Source organism: Procambarus clarkii, chromosome 44 (assembly GCF_040958095.1).
Source record: "Procambarus clarkii isolate CNS0578487 chromosome 44, FALCON_Pclarkii_2.0, whole genome shotgun sequence".
NCBI classification, from domain to species: domain Eukaryota; kingdom Metazoa; phylum Arthropoda; class Malacostraca; order Decapoda; family Cambaridae; genus Procambarus; species Procambarus clarkii.
Genome location: NC_091193.1, coordinates 7,412,423 through 7,431,672, shown reverse-complemented (window position 1 = coordinate 7,431,672; position 19,250 = coordinate 7,412,423). Strand labels below are relative to the sequence as shown.

At 49.3% G+C, this 19,250-nt stretch overlaps 1 protein-coding gene across 6 annotated transcripts in view; it reads left to right on the top strand.

Moving 5' to 3' along the window:
• LOC123745261 (myelin transcription factor 1) overlaps positions 1-19,250 on the top strand; it is a 213,040-nt gene that overhangs the window by 51,519 nt on the left and 142,271 nt on the right. The gene's annotated exons all lie outside the window — the stretch shown is intronic.

The following is a 19,250-nucleotide window of genomic DNA, read 5'->3' as shown; positions in this document are numbered from 1 at the left end:
GTACGGCCCTATCACCCCCAAGAAACGCAACACCATCGCTCCCTGAAAATCAATCTGAAACCTGCCTGAGGTAGAGATTGGTCGGGTGTTTGGTGCTGGGGAAGCGAACACGGTAATTATTCCTGAGTAATTAGTTGCATTAGGGGTGGGCGGGCCTGCTAATGAAGCGTTTAGTTGAGGAAGCCTTCGTTATCGTCCTCTACGGTGTTCAGGTGTGTAATGGTTGTGGGAGCCTTCGTTATCGTCTACGGTGTTCAGGTGTGTAATGGTTGTGGGAGCCTTCGTTATCGTCTACGGTGTTCAGGTGTGTAATGGTTGTGGGGAGCCTTCGTTATCGTCCTCTACGGTGTTCAGGTGTGTAATGGTTGTGGGAGCCTTCGTTATCGTCTACGGTGTTCAGGTGTGTTCTGGCTGAGGGACCATTCCTTATCGTCTACTGTGTTCAGGTGTGTGATGATTGTGGGAGCCTTCCTTAGCGCCTGCGGTCTTCAGGTACAAGTTAGTTCAAGGAGACTTTATTATTAGATGAATGCTGGATGTGTGGAAGGGCTTAAGGGAAGGGGTAGCAGTGGGACAGAAGAAGGTATTTGAATGGGATGCAGATGGGAAACAGGAGGTAACTTTCCCTCTATGTTGGGGCAAAGGGAAAGGTACCAATGGGACACAACTATACTAGTGAGTGTTGCGTTTGTTTCCAGTGGGTGGAGCGTGGTTATTATCAGTGCTAAGGTGGGTGGAGCGTGGTTATTATCAGTGCTAAGGTGGGTGGAGCGTGGTTATTATCAGTGCGAAGGTGGGTGGAGCGTGGTTATTATAGGGTGGGTGTACTCTCGTTATTATGTGTGTTAGGGTGGGCGTTGGTTGGTGGTGCATGCTGGACACTGACTGGTCACATCTAAGTACGGAGGCCCTGCCTCCCCACCTGTGCCCCAGCTTTGCCCAACCTCGCCATCTGTGCCCAACCTCGCCACCTGTGCCCCACTTGTGCCCAACCTCGCCATCTGTGCCCAACCTCGCCATCTGTGCCCAACCTCGCCACCTGTGCCCCACTTGTGCCCAACCTCGCCATCTGTGCCCAACCTCGCCACCTGTGCCCCACTTGTGCCCAACGGGAGCCGGTCGGCCGAGCGGACAGCACGCTGGACTTGTGATCCTGTGGTCCTGGGTTCGATCCCAGGCGCCGGCGAGAAACAATGGGCAGAGTTTCTTTCACCCTATGCTCCTGTTACCTAGCAGTAAAATAGGTACCTGGGTGTTAGTCAGCTGTCACGGGCTGCTTCCTGGGGGTGGAGGCCTGGTCGAGGACCGGGCCGCGGAGACACTAAAAAGCCCCGAAATCATCTCAAGATAACCTCAAGATAACCTCGCCATCTGTGCCCAACCTCGCCACCTGTGCCCAACTTGTGCCCAACCTCGCCACCTGTGCCCAACCTCGCCACCTGCGCCCCACCTGTGCCCCATCTCGCCACTTGTGCCCAACCTCGCCACCTGTGCCCCACCTGTGCCCAACCTCGCCACCTGCGCCCCACCTGTGCCCCATCTCGCACTTGTGCCCAACCTCGCCACCTGCGCCCCACCTGTGCCCCATCTCCCCACCTGTGCCCCACCTCGCCCTTACCCCTCTCTCCCCACCCGACCCCCTCCAAAGCCCTCCTCTCCTCTCGACATAATGTCGCTAATCAGTCCCTTTCCGCGACTTCCTGCGGGCGAGGTAGAACAAGACAGGCCGCAGGCGGCGCTGGCGGGAGCGGCCGTCCTAATGCACCAGCTGCAGTTTTACCCGACGTGTTGCAACACACATCCCTCGCTGCCGCCCTCGCTGCCGCCCTCGCTGCCACCCTCGCTGCCGCCCTCGCTGCCGCCCTCGCTGCCGCCCTCGCTGCCACCCTCGCTGCCGCCCTCGCTGCCGCCCTCGCTGCCGCCCTCGCTGCCGCCCTCGCTGCCACCCTCGCTGCCACCCTCGCTGCCACCCTCGCTGCCATCCGACGCCCGCAATCACCACCACAGCCAGGATCATCACCATAGTCCTCATTACCATCACAGCCTGGATCACTACCACAGTCACAGATAAATTCAGAAGCATAGTTTGTGTCAGACAGCTTCAAATACTTCATAAACGGATCAATAGACCACCAAATACAATAATCTGGAGCTACGTTGCAGTTAAGATCATTCAAAGAGGTTTTGAACACGTTCCTGCTGAACACTGACAACCCGTCATCAAACATACAAATTCGAGCACTGCCATTGAAATCTTGCAACAAGAGCACTACCGTGACAACACAATTATTATGGTATTATTACAAACACTTAAAAGTCAAGGTCGGTGAATGTATATCAGGCAATGAGAAGAGTCATGTAGGAATACTAGGGAATGACATTAAAGATTAAGCTTCAAAGCTTGGGACTAAGAGAAGGAATGCAGACATTTACATTCCGCACAGCCTAGCACAGAGTAAGGAAATAATTAAAGATTTGACAGTGCAGAAACTGTGCAGTGACATGATGCAGCAGGAGCTGCAACGTCAGGATCTGTCAGATGATACAAGAATTCAGCCAGTTATGAACCACTTATATTAATGAAAGAGAACACTATAATAAAAATGTACTACCACCGCATCAGGCGTGGGTATTACTCGTGTGCCTGGGAAATAGTATTGCAGATTAAAGAGGAACAGACGAAATGTGAGCATTGTAGAGACTTGCCAAGCATGCCACTGGAGCATTACCTAACACAAGGCCGAGTGGCAAACCAAACAAGATTTCCACAGAGATTTAACAACGCAGAAGATAGACGCTCAACCCATTCATCTGAAAATAGAGGAAGTGGCGACGTTTCGCTCCGTCCTGGACCATTATCAAGTCCGCAGATGTTGTGCGGTGTAAATAACGGTATTGAAACCAACCTGCGAGTTACAAATACTCCTCCACTGTCTAAGTAAGACTGAAATGAGTAACACTCATGGGACAGCCAGAGATTTAGGGCAGGAATATTCCTGTAAAAGAGTTCCCACTGGCAATAACACACTACCTAAACACAACTACCTACCACTACAAACAAGTCGTATAATCGACTACATAAACATCATCCCCTCAGCAACAACTATACCATAGCACCATTACTGCCACTAACCACCATTACCACCATCACTAACTACCATTACTAACATCACTACCATTAATAACACCACCCCTAGCCACCATTACTACCACCACCTTTCTAACCACCATTACATTACTACTTTAACCATTCTAACATCCATTACAGCCACAACCATCCTAACCACAATTACTACTATCACCACTTTTACCTACTCTTAACCACCCCTCCATCCACCACCACCACCCGCATCTTAACCACCATTACCACCAGGAAGCAAGCCATTTGCCCTGTTTATAAAGTAGTTGGTAATCACATTTCCTCTTCCGACGCACGCGTAGGTTTTTTTTTCAAGAATTTCGCTGCGAACAACCCCAAGTCCGTTCTTTTTTTGTTTTTACATTTTCTTTACCCTTTTTTTATCATATTGTGTAGTTGCTCAAGTTTCCTTATCAGAAGGTTTTAGCGACGGGAGAGAGAGAGAGAGAGAGAGAGAGAGAGAGAGAGAGAGAGAGAGAGAGAGAGAGAGAGAGAGAGAGAGAGAGAGAGAGAGAGTTGTCGTGTGTGTTTGATACCGGTGGGAACAGGGGCTCCTTAGGGCCATTCTGAAATATGTGATATATGTTGAAAGTCTTGCTCTGTGGCTTCTGGAAGGAGTTGAAGGGGCTTTGCTCTCCTGTAGGCGGTGTGCTCGCTTATACGTACAGTCGTAAAGGATTCACAGCGGTAATGTTGTTGAGATTTTATTATATATTTATTTATATACAAGAAGGTATATTGGGGGTTAAGAGAGTATATAGTAATGATGATGATTTTACATTCTTGTAAAGCCACTAGCACGCATAGCGTTTCAGGCAAAAATATGAGCCCGAACGTTGAGTTGATTTATAGGTATATACTATGTGTGTGTGTGTGTGTGTGTGTGTGTGTGTGTGTGTGTGTGTGTGTGTGTGTGTGTGTGTGTGTGTGTTTACTCACCTAGTTGTGTCTGCAGGTTCGAGCATTGACTCTTGGATCCCGCCTTTCGAGCATCGGTTGTTTACAGCAATGACTCTTGTCCCATTTCCCTATCATACCTGGTTTTAAAAATTATGTGTGTGTGTGTGTGTGTTTACTATATGTATGATGGAATGGGCGATACGTGAATTACATCAATACAAAATGACTTAATTCTCATTTGTTATCAAATAAATTAACATTTGGCCTGAGCTTCAACGACTTTATCGAGTGTTACCTCCACTGTGTTAAACATAGCAGGTGGTATACTTTGCTCTTTCCATCACTCCGATATTTATTAATATTCGTATCACCTGTCCATACGACTTTGCTCCAGAATTCCACAGGTTTATCTCTGTACTTTGTACACAACTGTAACCTGACCGTTCTGGGGGTGTGGCTTTACAGTAGAGAACTTGTTGTAGTGAATCTTCGGAGGCTATGCTGGTGTGGTCATCGCTTTATGGTAGTCTTTGACACGCCTGTGTTGACACCGCTGGAGAGTATTTTCCATCTGTTCGACTCCTGAAAAGGTCTTTTTTTTAACGTACTGCAAAGAATCTTTCGGTCATGACTGCCGGGTCTTCCCTCGTGTACCAGGTTCGTTCCTCTTCCTGAGGTCACCAGTGTGCTCTTGCCTCTTAATAATGAACCAGACAGTTAAGTTAACTTTGGCACACCTAATGTTTTAGTTATATTTCTGGTCGGTTTATTCCGATTTGTCAGCCTTGGTGCCCCTCCGTCTCCCAGCGACCCTCACCAACCCTTCACCGTCCCCCACACCACCCCACACTTCCCCTTCCTCGTACCCACACACTTATACCTCACCTACATTTTTGTTGACCGTCATCAAGATGTGAGGGGGTAAAGGAGAAGACTTCAGGCTAGAATGGGGTCGAGAGGAGATGGGAGAGGACAGGGAGGGATAAGGGAGATGTTGAGGAAGTGTTGGGGAGGAGAGGGCTGTTGGGGAGGGGGTGGAAGTGTTGGGGGAAGGGGGAGGGGGTGACATGTAAAGGCCTCCAATTAAAACCAAAACGCACAATTAACTCCAGAAATTACATGTCTTATTTATCTATTATTTTTGAGGGGTTTTCTTGGAGGTTCATCGTCGCGGAAGATGGGAGGCGTTAGACCGTGTGGGGCCCGGTAGTGGTGGGTGGTGGTGGTGCGTCAGACCGTGTGAGGCCCGGTAGTGGTGGGTGATGGTGCGTCAGACCGTGTGAGGCCCGGTAGTGGTGGGTGGTGGTGCGTCAGACCGTGTGAGGCCCGGTAGTGGTGGGTGATGGTGCGTCAGACCATGTGAGGCCCGGTAGTGGTGGGTGGTGGTGCGTCAGACTGTGTGAGGCCCGGTAGTGGTGGTGCGTCAGACTGTGTGAGGCCCGGTAGTGGTGGTGCGTCAGACTGTGTGAGGCCCGGTAGTGGTGGTGCGTCAGACCGTGTGAGGCCCGGTAGTGGTGGGTGGTGGTGCGTCAGACCGTGTGAGGCCCGGTAGTGGTGGGTGGTGGTGGTGCGTCAGACCGTGTGAGGCCCGGTAGTGGTGGGTGATGGTGCGTCAGACCGTGTGAGGCCCGGTAGTGGTGGGTGGAGGTGGTGCGTCAGACCGTGTGAGGCCCGGTAGTGGTGGTGCGTCAGACAGTGGCAGGTACATAGTAAGAAGCGGAGTCCCGTTAGGACCTCATCTAGCATCGGTACTAGTCCTGAGCTACGACAGGGATGTAACTAGGTGTGATCTCCTACCTGAAATTTGGGCTAAATTATGTAATGTCAACGAGACTAGTCGTAAAAATTGAAGGCTGGAGAATGTGCCAAGAATACCTCAAGAGGCTGCAGGATTGGTACAATAATTGTTATTGGAAGCTAATGCAAGAATATGGGATGAGAATATTGACGGGGAACGGGAGACCATCAGACGAACTACAACAAGGAAAGTCACTTAGTATAAAAAATACGAGACTAGAACTTGAGAAAGTTCTGTGATGAGACACAAGTGTGGAAGGACTTAGGAGACCAGACCACAGGGCACCTGATGACTACCTAACAGACGGGAGAGCGGGGACAAGACAGCCACAGACAAGTTACTTCACAGACTGAAGCACACATGCTTGGCGGTGGTGCGGGAGTGCGTACCTACCGGTACATGCCTAACACTGTCTACGGAGGAGTGAGGGCTGGTCTCCTTATGCCCATACTACCAGCCATGTTGTACCTGTTGTGTTATAGTTGAACTATTCTGACGAACGCAAGCGCGCACGCACGCACACACGCACACACGCACACACACACACACACACACACACACACACACACACACGCACGTGAGCTCACACATACACCGGTCTCTGTATGGCTCCCAGCTCGTCAGGCCCATCATAATTCTGATGAATTGTGATGATGAGCCGATTGGCAGCATCGCCGGGCGCGAAGGAAGGGGAACCCAGGGGAATGGGGGAAAGGGGGGGGGAGAGGGGAACTTGAAAGTTAGAGGGGGAGAAGGGAAATGGAGGGACGGGTGAGGACACTGATTCTGTCTCCCAATTTGATTTTCGACAGAGGTAACGAAGTGGCATTCTTGGTTCAGCTCGTTATCGTCTCCAGGTCGCTGTGGAAATTCCTGAAAATCATATTATTTTGCATATCAATGCGGAATTCCGGGACATTGCTCCCAGCCCGACGGCTCTCCAACCATTCTTATTGAAATTCCTGCACTCATGGCTAAAATGGTGATTATTAGCTGAAATACTTCAATCAGCTGCATTGGCGGTAAAATATGTTTCAAATTATGGGGTGTAGGGTGTGCATGGGGTGGTGGGGGTGGGGGTGGAAAAGGGATATACTACCCTAAATATGCTTACAGTGTGAAGCAGCAGCCTCTAATCTTATCATTCGAGCTGTCAGCCGTGTAGTGTGTCAACTGTTATCTTTCCTGAGTCTCAGTGTTTGCATTAGCTCGAGTATATCGAGTCAGCTTAAAATACATATGTTAACTTTTTATATTTATTTACCACTAATATGCTAAAGAAATTCTACCTTACGTCTCAAGTGGCTCATTTATTGCTGCAGTTTTGATCATGTTGTGAAGCTCAACTGTTCCTTTAGTTAAATACTGAAGCTTCATTTGCAGAAGCTCAGGAGCGAGCCTTCGTATATATATATGAGCATCATCTAGTTCCTTATGTGGGTGCTTCAGGAGCCTCTTCTGGCTTCTTTGCCTTTGCTCCTCAATGCTATAAAGACTCTTGCAATTAAGAACATGTCGGTACGGTACTACGACGAATGCCTCTCTGGTCTCTTATCTTCAGAGCTTTTCATGTCAATGTTAAAGTTCAGACATAATTTTTCAGACCACATCTGCAGAATATATAAATAATCTTGCATCATCCCGCTGTCCTTTTCTGTGTTTGTTCATATGATTGGCATCACGTAGTCCGCAAACATTGTTATGAATGAACTTTCTTATTTTCTGACAGGTCGTTGACGTTTACTAAGAGCAGAATGGTACTTTATACCAACTCTTGAGACAACCAGCTTGTGGCCTTTCCACTTAGATACCTCTATCACTATGAATGTCTGTCTCCTTTCCGAGAGGTACTAATTTATCTAATCTAACACCTTTCCAGATGATCAGATTCGAGAATCAAGGATTACTTATCTTGTGTTGGACGATGCTGAATTCCTTTGACAATTGAAGAATACGCAACCCTATTTATGTTGTTAAATAGGTCTCATGTTTACTTGAACCCCACGTTAGTGTTTCGAAAGGTTAATGTGGGTCATGATCTCCTGATTGGTTGTCCATTACCTAGCAGGGGACGCCCGTTAGCGCTGCACCGCTAGGATTACCAGTTTTTTTCTTCTGGCGCCACTTTTTGTATATAGATATCGCAGTGACTGTTCTCCAGTCGTTGAGCAGCTGTACTGTTCCTTGTGCTGTGGTGGAGGTTACAACAGGTGTTGTGTATATGCGCGTTTGGTCGTCAGGTGTGGTGTGATAGAGTGTTCGGACATAGGGTTTGGTCTGCTGCTGGAGCCTGGGTGCCGTGGCTGGAGCCTGGGTGCCGTGGCTGGAGCCCGGGTGCCGTGGCTGGAGCCTGGGTGCCGTGGCTGGAGCGTGGGAGCCGTGGCTGGAGCCTGGGTGCCGTGGCTGGAGCTTGGGGGCCGTGGCTGGAGCTTGGGGGCCGTGGCTGGAGCCTGGGTGCCGTGGCTGGAGCTTGGGGGCCGTGGCTGGAGCTTGGGGGCCGTGGCTGGAGCCTGGGGGCCGTGGCTGGAGCCTGGGGGCCGTGGCTGGAGCGTGGGAGCCGTGGCTGGAGCCTGGGTGCCGTGGCTAGAGCGTGGGAGCCGTGGCTGGAGCCTGGGTGCCGTGGCTGGAGCGTGGGAGTCGTGGCTGGAGCCTGGGTGCCGTGGCTGGAGCCTAGGGGCCGTGGCTGGAGCCTGGGGGCCGTGGCTGGAGCCTGGGGGCCGTGGTTGGAGCCTGGGGGCCGTGGCTGGAGCCTGGGGACCGTGGCTGGAGCCTTGGGGCCGTGGCTGGAGCCTGGGGGCCGTGGTTGGAGCCTGGGGGGCCGTGGCTGGAGCCTGGGGGCCGTGGCTGGAGCCTGGGGGGCCGTGGCTGGAGCCTGGGGGGCCGTGGCTGGAGCCTGGGGGCCGTGGCTGGAGCCTGGGGGCCGTGGCTGGAGCCTGGGGGCCGTGGCTGGAGCCTGGGGGGCCGTGGCTGGAGCCTGGGGGGCCGTGGCTGGAGCCTGGGGGCCGTGGCTGGAGCCTGGGGGCCGTGGCTGGAGCTTGGGTGCCGTGGCTGGAACCTGGGGGCCGTAGCTGGAGCCTGGGGGCCGTGGCTGGAGCCTGGGAGCCGTGACTGGAGCCTGGAAGCCGTGGCTGGAGCCTGGGGGCCGTGGCTGGAGCCTGGGGGCCGTGGCTGGAGCCTGGGGGGCCGTGGCTGGAGCCTGGAGGCCGTGGCTGGAGCCTGGGAGCCGTGGCTGGAGCCTGGAAGCCGTGGCTGGAGCCTGGGGGCCGTGGCTGGAGCCTAGGGGCCGTGGCTGGAGCCTGGGGGGCCGTGGCTGGAGCCTGGAGGCCGTGGCTGGAGCCTGGGAGCCGTGGCTGGAGCCTGGAAGCCGTGGCTGGAGCCTGGGGGGCCATAGGCTTTGCCGCCCCGCAACTCAAACGATAACTCTACCAGCACCAGTATTTGTAAATCTCTCTTCAATTGTCTTTATTCAAGGTAACAAAAGCAGCCACGTTCCCTCTCCCTTCCCCCTCACCTCCCCACAACCTTCCCCTCTCCCGCTGGAGCCAGCTCAGTGTGGACATAATGAAACAACAAAAGCGTGTCCTTCAAGCATCACCAGCATTAGCCCATTACCGCCCCTTATCCCTGGCTCTCCTGTGTGAAGGACAAACCTGCCCTGTTTGTTGACACCTTCTGCCGCTGACACAACCTCCCTCTGTCAATACTGCCGCTGGCCGCCTCCTCCTCCTCCTCCCCCCTCCTGTCGCGGCCTCGGCATGTGGGAGGTGGTGGGGACGAGACTTGTAGACGGGTAGTGGCTGGGGACTGTTTGTTAGGCGGGTGGTGGTGGGGTAGTGGCCTTGTGGTGGCGGCCTTGTTGGACGGTTGTGGCGAGGGACGGGTCTTACTAGACTGGTGGCGGCGGGGTAACGGGTGTTGCTAGACGGGTGATCAACCAAATCAACTCGAGACCAAACTCAGTGAAAAGCTCTGTACCACAGGTCACTGTCCTTGCACTTTGCATAGAAAATAACAGGATTTTTAACAGTGATAAATTCCAGGTACTTAGATATGGTAAAAATAGACGTAAAACAAAAATACCGGGTACAGGTAGTTGAAAAGCAACATGTAAAGGATCTGGGAATAATGATGTCTGACGACCTAGCGTTTATACCTAACGTTTAGGGAGCATAACGGAGCAAAAAGAGCGTCACCGAGAAAAATGATAGGATGGATTACGCGAACCTTCAAATCCAGGGATCCCATCACAATGGTTGTACTCTTCAAATCACTTGAGGTCTCCCGCCTTGAGTACTGTTGGATACTCACTTCCTCCTTCAGAGTAGGAGAGATTGTTGAATTAGAGAGAATACAGAGAACATATACAGCACGCACAGACACGATAAAGCACCTAAATTATTGGGATCGTCTCAAAGTTCTCAAAATGCACACTTTAGAAAGGAGATGAGAGAGGGTATCAAATAATATATACAGGGAAGGTACTGGAAGGCCAGTTCCCAAATTTGTACATTAATATTACATCATATTGAAAAGAACGATATGGAAGGAAATGCAGAATTCAACCAATGGAGAGCAGGGGTGCCATTGGCACAATCAGGGAACACTGTATGAACATCAGAGGTCGACGGTTGTTCAATACCTTCCTAGCAAGTATAAGAAATATAGCCAGAACAAACGTGGAAATCTTCATTAAAATACTAGGTAATTTTCTGCTAGAAGTGCCGGACCGACAGAGCTGTAATGGACATGCAAGCCTGCGGCTTTTCCAAGCAACAGTCTGTTGAAACCAGTTCTCACAAGTCTAGCCTGGTTGAAGAGTGGACGGAATGTTTACTCACAGGATGAGTGACGCTGCCCAATAAACTCGCATTTCTGGCAAAATTCAACACATAATGGGCAGGTTCCACAAGTGGTTGTGTAGATGCTTGGCGTCGCCTTCGTTGAGTACGCCGCTCCTACCCTCATCAGCCTCGCCCACATGCCTTACTGAGCTCGATATTTGCCCTGATATGGCGCAGTTGTTACCAGGGACGGCCGAGACACCTACGTGGTTCATCGTTAGCAACTGATGCTGTGCTCATCTCTCAGGAGGTTTTCTTCCACAACTGATGCTATATACTCATCTCTGGAGGTATACCCCAACAGATTATCCTGTATACTCGTCTCTTGAGGTATACCTCCAGCAATCAAGAGTAAGCAAAAAATCAGGTGGGCGCGTGACGTCAGAGATAGCGGGTCGACGCTGGTGGGTTGTAAAGCCATTGACGGACACTGCTGCGTCGGGCGTATATTACGGCTAGAAAAATCTTACCACGAATCCCCGATCTCGGCCACAGCGGCCCTTAAGCACCCCTACAACCCCATCAACCCCCCCCCCTCTCCCCCTCCCACCAAAAGAGGCAGTGTTCCGGCTGGGTTTATAGGGTTCTGGGTCGTTATAAAGAAGCGATTAAGTGTGTGTTCGTCGTGGCTGACACCCACCCTATTGCCGCTCTCTCTCTCTCTCTCTCTCTCTCTCTCTCTCTCTCTCTCTCTCTCTCTCTCTCTCTCTCTCTCTCTCTCTCTCTCTCTCTCTCTCTCTCTCTCTCTCTCTCTCTCTCTCTCTCTCTCTCTCTCTCTCTCTCTCTCTCTCTCTCTCTCTCTCTCTCTCTCTCTCTCTCTCTCTCTCTCTCTCTCTCTCTCTTCTCTTTCTCAATTTTCCCCTCTATTCCGTTTATTCCTCTCCTACCTCTTCTCTTCTCTTATCTATCCCTCCCCTCTCATTTATCACTCCTTGTCTTCATTTCCCCACTCTGCTTTCCCTGCTCTCTCTCTTTTTCCTCCCTTCTCACTTGCCCTTTTTCTCTTCTCACTCTTATGTCTTACCTCTCACTAATTACGTTCCCTTTCACTTGCCCTTTCCCCTCATTATCACTCATCACCTCTCACTCCCCCTTTCCCCCTTCTGCCCTCATGCTTTCCGACTTTCCTCTCACTACCATTTCATCTTTAAGCCTCCCAACTAACATCTCCCTTTTCACTTCCCTGTCTCCCCTCTTTATCCCTTCTACCTTCTCACTTCCCCGTCTCCCCTCCTTTTCCCCCCTCTCTACCCTCTCGCTGCTCTAGCCTCACCTCACTCACTTCTTTCCTTCACGCCAATACAAACTTTCTGTCTACTCCGTCGATTCGTTCTCCTCGAAGGATAGAAGACAATATGTGTTCCATCCTCTAGGGCTGGGCTCTCCGGAGGGACCCCAGGGATGAATCGCCAGCGATGGGCACGGACGATTGGGATGGGCTCTTTGGATTGGTTCTAGGGATGGGCCCCTGTAATGGGCTTTAGGTATATGGGTCCCTAGGTATGGGTTATTTAGCGCTAACTGATCAGAGATAATTGTTCTTCCGGTTAGTCAGAGATTTTATTGATTAATTAACCACTAATCGATCTATCGTCTACACTCTTCCCTCTCCCCACACTCTGTCCTTTGCCCACACTCTCTCCTCCCCACTCTCTTCTCCTCCCACACACTCACCTCTCCCCACACTATCTCTTCTCCCCCATTCTCCTCTTCTCACACTATATCCTCTCTCTCCCACTCTTCTCCAGGCTTCCTTGAAGGAGAAATGTCAAGTCCCACACTATTCAACATACTATGGAGCGTCTTTGCTAATACGGAGTTTCTTGAAGGAATCCAACAGAAGGATATTGATAGTTTGTCCTGACTCAAGGCTCGCAAGCTGGAAAGACAAGAGCATACTCTCATCTCGAGGAAAAAGGAACCAAAGATTTCAAATTAATTGGGAATCCTCTAATTGGTTGACCTATACCTATTGTTCACATTATTATTATTATCGGCTCCTCTTGCAAGGTGAGGAGCTGGAATGGACACTGGCGTACTCAAAATTAAGTCTTCGGAATAATATTCTATGAATATCCAGGAATATTATTCCGGAGAACTTAGTACTCAGAATATTCCGTCATAGAATATGTTGCAACAGGTCTCTGCCGCAAGGGCATACAATTTGATTGCTTTTATTTATTGCTTTTTCAGCAAACTGAAAAGCAATCTGTTTGAAAAGCAAATTTGTTGTAAATAATTTTCCTAGTCCCCAAACTTACTAGGGCATCCAGTTTACAAGAAAAACAAAATCTTTCCAGGGTTAACAAATTTAAAAAGGGACGTAATGATATGTTTGCTATTAGACAGCAAGAACCCCTCACTACAGTGAAGCAGCTACGATAAACATTAAGTACAATCCTTATTATAGGAAGAAATGGGTATATCGCAAAATGGTAAAATCGATCTATGTGGTAACTTGAAGCACCTGCTTGAGCTCTTCCCGTGAGCCTGTGGGGGGTGTCACCTCCCGGGGAGGGTGAACCAGAAAGGATTAAAATATACGTTATGAGAACGGAAAGGTTCAATATGCTACAGCAAGAAATGAGGCCATACATAGCTTGAGGAAATCAACAGATGCACGACACGTGTATGGTGGCAGGACTGGTGCAGCAAACACTGCAGTAAGGAATAATGTGTTTCAAAATTGAAATGAAGGAAGTGTACGGATTGTGACCCGCGCCTCCTCAAGGCAAGCGGGGCTCACTGCCTGCCACTGTTACCACGTTAAGATACGTAAAAAGCAGCACAAGGAGGAAGCAAGGAGGAGGCCCCTGCGCTCCCTCAGGAGCCGCTCAGCCAGAACAGTCACAGTCGCTCAAATAAAGGGAACAGTGAAAATGCTAACCAATCGAGGACAAATGATGAAGCTCCTCTGAGTTGGCGCCATGTGTTGGAATGTATGGAGCTGAGCGTCCAGGTGTGCTGGCTGCTGAGGCCGCTACAGGTGACTGTTTACTTCTTCAGCCCTGAGACTTCCACACTTCAGAGGAACCCTTAGGCAACACCCCCGTGTTAGGTAACCTGAGGAAAGAAGATTACGAAAGCATGTCAGTAAATCTCTACTCCGGAACAAGGCAGATGCAGCCGACAACCTCAGTTATTGTGGGAGTCAAAGAGTAGGTCGAGGGAGAGAATTTGCCATAGCAAGAGTTCTCCATGATACAAGTACCTATGGAAATTGGAGATGCCAAAGACAGCTGAACAGTGAAGCTGGAGAACCTGCAGCAGGAGTGATGCACACTGCTCGGCCCACCTGAGCCATGCTGCGGTGCTCATCAAGATGATGATGTAAATTATATAGGCCTAGTACTAAATCCCAATTTTTTTCTAGGGGAAACATTATTTGTAAAATAATGATAATATTATAAAAAATGTTTGCCCACTTTGCACCCGCAAGATACCGTTTGAGGGTTAATGAATGTTAATGTTCTACCATAGCGATCTTCTCACTTGAAAGACACTTGAAAGATACAAGTGACAAGATGAACCACCCTCACATCCTATCCACCCCCCACACCCTCCCTGCCCCACCCCTCCTCCCTCCCCCCCCCCCCCCCACTTCCTCCACTAAACCCTTCCCACGCCCCCTCTCCCCCCCCCCCCACACCCCAGCCTCAGGCCACAAATAGTCTCGTAAACGCCAAACGCCTCTCTGAATTAATTCAGCGAGTTGTGAGACTTACTAAAAGGCAATCCAGCAAGAGCGTGAGGTGACTGAGACCCTTCCTCGGCCCTCACTACTCCCCCCTCGGCCCTCACTACTCCCCTCGGCCCTCACTACTCCCCTCGGCCCTCACTACTCCCCCCTCGGCCCTCACTACTCCCCCCTCGGCCCTCACTACTCCCCTCGGCCCTCACTACTCCCCTCGGCCCTCACTACTCCCCTGGGCCCTCACTACTCCCTCCTCGGCCCTCACTACTCCCCCCTCGGCCCTCACTACTCCACCCGGCCCTCACTACTCTCTCTGGCCCTCACTACTCCACCTGGCCCTCACTACTCTCTCTGGCCCTCACTACTCCACCCGGCCCTCACTACTCTCTCTGGCCCTCACTACTCCACCCGGCCCTCACTACTCTCTCTGGCCCTCAGGCATGTCCACTTGGGGACTGTAAGCCCCAAAGAACTCAGTATATAGGCAAGACAACAACGTCACTTTCTAGACGATTAACAATGCACAAACAAAAGGGCTCCATCAAGGTACATATAATCTCTTCTCACAACCAGACCATCACCAGAGAAATATTAACAAGCAATACAGAAATCATCGATAGATACAGCGATAGCAGGAGACTCGACATCAGTGAGGCACTACACATCAAAAAGTCAACACAAGCAATCAACAGCCAATTAACGCATAACTATATTCTACCCACTTAATGACCCCGAACCAACATAGAATCAGCAAGAGAAAGTATGGGTCAATGGGCCTTTTGCAGTTACTTCCATTCATATGTTTTCATACCCAATTTATATCCACGTCACCCAAATCTTTTGTATCATAAACCATATGCAAAGGATAACCATTATTTGAAAAAAATTTCACAATTTTTTTCAAATTCAAATTCAAATTGTGAATTTTTTTTCAAATAATGGTTATCCTTTGCATATGGTTTATACCTTTATAAGGAATTTCTTAAATAAGAAGTTTCACCCATCGTGTAGGATTACTACAGTAGAAAGGGATATTAAATATATTAAATTACCATTTTATGGCACTATTAGCTTTTCTGTAAGGAGTCGTTTGAGGAGACTGTTGCAGCAGTGTTATCCTCAAGTAGACTTTAGATATATTTTTGTCAACACAAATACCATAGGCTCTTATTTTAAATTTAAAGATAAAGTGCCTACCCCCTTGTGCTCAAATGTCGTATATATGTATAACTGTTCCAGCTGTAATGCTGGATATATCGGGAGTTCCATTCGGAACTTTAAGATTAGGATACTTGAGCACCGGGGATTATCTTTTAGGACTGGATTACCATTGTCTAAACCAGCATTTTCGGAGATTAGAAACCATTGTTATGAGTTTAATCATTCTCTGCTGGAATCTGATTTTAAAATTCTGGACACTTGTATGAATGGCCAGTCAGATTTGAGAGTAATGGAATCCTTATATATAAAGGAGCTGCGGCCTCTGTTAAATAGCAACCTTTCAGCTGTTCAATTGTACACTGTATAGTGCACAGTAGGTCCTGTAAATTGATTTATAGTTCATTCTGGTAGTTTAATTTTATTATAATTTTGTTTAGTTTATCATGCCTTTGCCCTTTCTTACTTGTTTCAAGTCTTGACATTGTACATTATTATAATCTTTTATTTAGGATATATAATACATTTTTTGGTATTTAATTTTATTTAATATTTGAGTTTTTATAAGATTTTGGTTAGTACTTTATAATTGTCGTTTATTCTGTTTGTATTTTATATACATTTTTTGTAGATTTGTAGTCATTATATGAATATTTGTTATAGTGTTTAGTATCTATGTGTTAGGTATCAAGTTTCACTTCTGATCACTTCACGTAAGTTTAATAGAATGGTTTGTTTTAGTAGTTATAAATTTCGTCTTGTAGTCTAATGTATTTTTAAATTAGCTTTTATATATGTGACAGTTAATATATATATATATATATATATATATATATATATATATATATATATATATATATATATATATATATATATATATATATATATATATACATACATACATATATATATATATATATATATATATATATATATATATATATATATATATATATATATATATATATATATATATGTATGTATGTATATATATATAGTCGACTGAGAAGCGGAACCAAAGAGCTGAAGCCTAACTTCTGCTACCAGCACAACTAACCATTTTAACAAGAGTACAAGAATGCACATACAAAAAGACATACACACATGAGTGACAGGCAGACATAAACACGAGGGTACAGGCAAACAATGAAACGTGCAGACATAGTACAAGAGCAATGCCATACTGACAGACATTCTTTTAGCAAGATATCCGACCAATGGAATAGAACCAGCCATACGAGCCCAGTGGTCGTAGACGAGCCTCCGTTCTCACCCTAAACAAGATCAGGACTAGCTCAGTCGATTAAGGCTGCGTCTAGAATCCTCTCGGACGAAGGTTCGAACCCTCGTCACGGCCCTTATGGATTTGTTCAGGAGGAAAGGTGTGAGACTGTGGGGGTTAGCGGCCATTGGGTGGGTGGGGGGGGGGGAGGGGGAGGGCGATAATTTCAAGGGTAAAACTACGGCAAGCTGGGCGTATTGCTGTTCAGGGGTCGTAAACTGAAGGTGGCCGCCTTAGGGGGCCCGCCGCTGGAGCGAGAGGCCGTGATTTGTGAGTGAGCGCTCACCGCTGCTTTATATACTTTTAATGGGTACCGGGAGGGTGTCTACGGCGATGGTGCAGTTTGAGGGAATTAGTGTAAACGATTACATGCTCACGCTTCCCTGAGTCTTTGTGAATACCAGCAGAGCCCTTGTGTGTTGTTGTTTGTGATTCAGTTACTGGGAACGAACAGTTCCAAGCAGCACGGGCTATGGTGAGCCCGTAGTGGTCTTGCCTGGCACAGGAGCGGGGCTGTGGTTGGTGACCCACAGTTACGGCAGATGTTAGTAGAGTCGCTGGCTTGTGTCTGTGTGGTGTGAGGGTGACACCATGGTGGTGTGAGGGGGACACCCTGGTGGTGTGAGGGGGACACCATGGTGGTGTGAGGGGGACACCATGGTGGTGTGAGGGGGACACCATGGTGGTGTGAGGGGGACACCATGGTGGTGTGAGGGGGACACCATGGTGGTGTGAGGGGGACACCATGGTGGTGTGAGGGGGACACCATGGTGGTGTGAGGGGGACACCCTGGTGGTGTGAGGGGGACACCCTGGTGGTGTGAGGGGGACACCCTGGTGGTGTGAGGGGGACACCCTGGTGGTGTGAGGGGGACACCCTGGTGGTGTGAGGGGGACACCCTGGTGGTGTGAGGGGGACACCCTGGTGGTGTGAGGGGGACACCCTGGTGGTGTGAGTGGGACACCCTGGTGGTGTGAGGGGGACACCCTGGTGGTGTGAGGGGGACACCCTGGTGGTGTGAGGGGGACACCCTGGTGGTGTGAGGGGGACACCCTGGTGGTGTGAGGGGGACACCCTGGTGGTGTGAGGGGGACACCCTGGTGGTGTGAGGGGGACACCCTGGTGGTGTGAGGGGGACACCCTGGTGGTGTGAGGGGGACACCCTGGTGGTGTGAGGGGGACACCCTGGTGGTGTGAGGGGGACACCCTGGTGGTGTGAGGGGGACACCCTGGTGGTGTGAGGGGGACACCCTGGTGGTGTGGTGTGAGGGGGGACACCCTGGTGGTGTTGTTTAAGATTATTGTTTTACAAGATATTCGTAAGAGTCCTTGTGGCCTTGGGTTCTAGTCATGCTCGTCAAGGCAGGGTGCTCGTCAAGGCAGGGTGCTCGTCACGGCAGGGTGCTCGTCATGGCAGGGTGCTGGTTGCAACCATTAGCGATCCCTAAAGTGTCCCAACACCATAACAAGTGGTTGTTTATGGCTGTGGAATAATATTAGAAACTTACCCTATATATGCGCTAGGGCAAGAATGTTTACCTCCCGGGTAGTAGGGAAGGCAGCATAAGTTACCTTCACCCATGGACTCCGTCTGGAAAAGACTAAATGCATCCAACAGCAGAGCATTTAACAACGTGGACAGAGCCAACCATGGGACGAACAACCACTCAGCATCCCTCCCAATCTCCCCCGTCATTGAAGCGGCAAAACTAACTAAAGACCGCTCCCTGACCTGACCAGTGACCCGCCTTCACAGGTCAGGTGTCGTAGCAGCTACCCCAGCAAGGTCCCAGAGGCCTTGCTGGTATGTTTCCCAAACAGATCAGACTCCTGTCAACAAATATCACGCAATCACTCTTAAATGTGGCTAGTGTGACGGTGGCCAAAATGATCTTTATCTCAAAGCCCTTATTAGACACCCCGACTACAAATTTGTAAGTAAAGGAATTGGCGACGTTTCGGTCCATCCTGCACCAGGTCGTGTAATGCTAGGAGAGGAGCGCTTCGCCTCTCTGTAAACATTGCCTTGAATGACCAGCTTCACAGGTCCCTCAAGATGCAAACTGTCTTCTTACAAAAAACGTCGTGTTTCGCTCGTATGTGTTACATAAGGCCAAAAATTGTCGTACAAGAACATGGAAGCGGCTCGCGAAAGTGACATCCTGTCCCTATTTTGGGTCCTCTGTTAGGTTGAATTGATCGATTTCTTGACGTTGGGAAACCTTAGGAGGATAGGCTGCAGGATGATGCCCATGGGCACCAGACTCTGTCACCTCTCAAGAAGACTGTTATGATATATGAAAGGCCTCTATATCTCTGATCGAGAAGACCCACTGAAAATTATAAGTACATCAAGAGTTTATGAAATCCAAGAACCTTCATATAACCAGAAGAATCCCTCCCCAACCAGAAGCTATGACACATTCAGAGCCCTGATT